Source organism: Adiantum capillus-veneris, chromosome 28, assembly GCF_014529385.1.
Source record: "Adiantum capillus-veneris isolate H3 chromosome 28, ASM1452938v2, whole genome shotgun sequence".
Classification (NCBI taxonomy): domain Eukaryota; kingdom Viridiplantae; phylum Streptophyta; class Polypodiopsida; order Polypodiales; family Pteridaceae; genus Adiantum; species Adiantum capillus-veneris.
In genome coordinates this window covers 129358433-129361299 of record NC_140958.1, presented here as the reverse complement: position 1 = coordinate 129361299, position 2867 = coordinate 129358433, and the positions used below count along the sequence as shown (strand labels likewise).

The 2867-nt window shown below is 41.4% G+C and overlaps 1 pseudogene; it reads left to right on the top strand.

Moving 5' to 3' along the window:
* The first annotated feature begins 1394 nt into the window (after positions 1-1394).
* LOC147421306 (uncharacterized) lies at positions 1395-2456 on the top strand (annotated as a pseudogene).
* Positions 2457-2867: the final 411 nt, after the last annotated feature.

The following is a 2867-nucleotide window of genomic DNA, read 5'->3' as shown; positions in this document are numbered from 1 at the left end:
CTTCGATCCCCAGCAACGGCGGTAAATGTGGGACGGTAGTCTAACCTCACTATCCTATCTTATTGCAGTTTTAGCAAGAACCACGATTAAATTGTCAATCCATGGGACGAAGCTGACTCGACTAGTGCATGGAGGATAAAAGAGGTTGTCAATCTCTTGAAAAACAACAAACAACTAGAATCTAACTCAAGCTACACTCAAGTGACTGAAATCACCCCAAGCCAATCGCTCATCGACAACAAATCATAGTCATTACAGCATCAAATGACATCCAAATGTAATGAAACTTCTAGGACAAGTTTACATAACCTAAGCACACATGCTTATGGCCTCAAAACCCACTTTAGTTCAAGTTTCAAAATTGTGATTATTAATAGCAGTGGATTTTTGACCTAGTCGTTTTCGACCCAGAATGCACCTAAATGCTTAGCAATGATGCCCCAATACTGCGCCTATGATTAGTTTTTGATTTTGAAGTGTAAAAATTCCTATTTATAATAAAATTAGGCCATGGCTTGGTGACACCAAAAGCTATGAATTAATGTCATGTGTTTACGTCAATGCATAGAGCTCTTACCTGGAGCTCTTACCTGCGGTTGCAATGCAACAAACGTGACTACAATGTGACAACCAGGGAGGGAGTAGAAAGCGCGAGAAGGAGAGAAGTGAGATCTGTTAGCTCACACTATATTTCATTATTCAAAACTTACAAATAACTTACAAAAATTAGCTTTTATACCTTAGCCAAGGTTTTGGGTGGTCAAAACTAATAATTTGGGAGCTCTAACTAATGATATGTAATGACAGGTTGATACAATCTAGAAGCTTGTAGTCGTGACTCATCAATTACAAGGTTTATCCAAAAAATAGGAGTTACAATATTCTCAATTTATAAAAAATAATAAATATTCTACAATGAGAGCCCTGAAAAATGGTATTCATGGTATCCATGTTAGCTTTCTACTAACACACCATCAAAGTATTCAGATTCAATATTAAAGTGGGTACCTAAAGGTAGGACAAATCCAATAAACAACCAACCCATGGTACTCATCAAACCAACCATCAAATAGTGGGTGCTTTGCCTTCAACGACTTTTGTTTGGAAAATGCAGCATAGATGAAACCTCACCACTCGCAACCATTGAACAATTGGTTCACTATCCACATCTTTCATAGCATTGACATCATTGTGATGTGATTTATGAGCCACTATTATCATGCATGATTGACTATAGGTCACCCGTGTGTCAGTTTTATTTGATCACACCATTCACATCACGATCTTGCCGTACACTTATTATATTGCTTGCTATTCCCTGAGAGATCTAGATCAGTCATAGTGAGCTTCCACATGATCATTGAGTATTTTCACTCTCTAGATTGATGACGGCCATGGCCCTGAGAGGTTCGGATTTGGTGTTGCTATGGCTAGTAGGAGAGCAGGATTAGACATTTATGTTATCGATATCAATATACCGATCGCTATTGTGTGAGGCTTCAGCCTCATGATCACTCTACTCATGCTTTTCGGTCAGTTAGAGCCACAACCCACCCCACGAGGTCTGATCATCTCATAGATTTCTTAGATGTACTCTATCGAGTACAAAATATCCATTCTAGACATGAGATCCCAGTACCATCCCTAGAGGATGTTGCAAACACACGATACCATCCAGTGACAATCCAGTTACGGCGTATGCATGATAGTTTTTTGTATGTCGATGATGATGCACGCATGTATTTGAGAGAGTCATAGATGCCTGTACGAGAGCCTCAGGTAGATTTTGGTAGATCCATGGGTAGTAGGACCTATTATGGCCTTGATGATTATAGTACCTACACGATGATTTTGGCCTACCTTATCGACCTATCCCTAGCCCTAGATCACCTACATCTAGTGTCGGCATTGAGCTTGATTCCACATACACAGCGAGATCACCCATTAGACCACCTCCAAGCTTTCTACCTAGACCTATTGCTCCACAGGACTCTATCGATGACCATAGATCTAGGTTGACACTGGAGATTGATGAGTCTCAAGAGCAGTTATTGAGAGATCCACGCATAGAGACCGAGACGAGATTGACATCTGACTCCTTACAGACACCACACAGAGCTAGATTTGGCAGGATGAGCATTTCACACTCTATGCTTACAATGAGATCAGAGCCACCACGAGTCATCGAGATGAGAGCACCTGCCGTGAGTGCACCACACATAGAGCCATTGACTATCAGACGATTACATTGCGGACCCATGATAGAGCATTCACAGCCTTTGGTGACGGAGCATACCATGCATTTACCTAGAGAGGCTGTTACGACCACAACATTGAGCCATATTGATGTTTCAGGATCACATGACCATGAGAGAGTTATGTCACATGGGGCTATAGTTTCGACGAGTGACACGAGTCCTACGATGAGAGATGAGCTACTCCCACACATCAGTTAGTGCAAGTTATGCCTAACCGAGGCATGCGATAATCTTTTAGAGACGAGTATGATGCAATGTAGTTGTCGATGTTTGAGATTGACTTACAGACCATAGAGCCTTTATCATATGACGAGTCCCTAGATACGCATACTCATTCCACATTGGTAGAATTGTATAGACTTGAGCAGACAAAGACATATGTTGACGACTCTAGATATAGATACACACGAGAGTCTACCACATCTAGTGAGTTATGTCAGAGAGTGACTGCCATGCTTTCGTTTGATTGAGATCCTCAAGAGCGTGTATATAGAGGCACTGATCATGCCATCTATGTGCTGACTATTGGAGTGAGATACACACCTAGATCATTGGTCGATCGAGCACATTGTAGCACTAGACTACCTACTACAGCTTTAGCCCACCAGT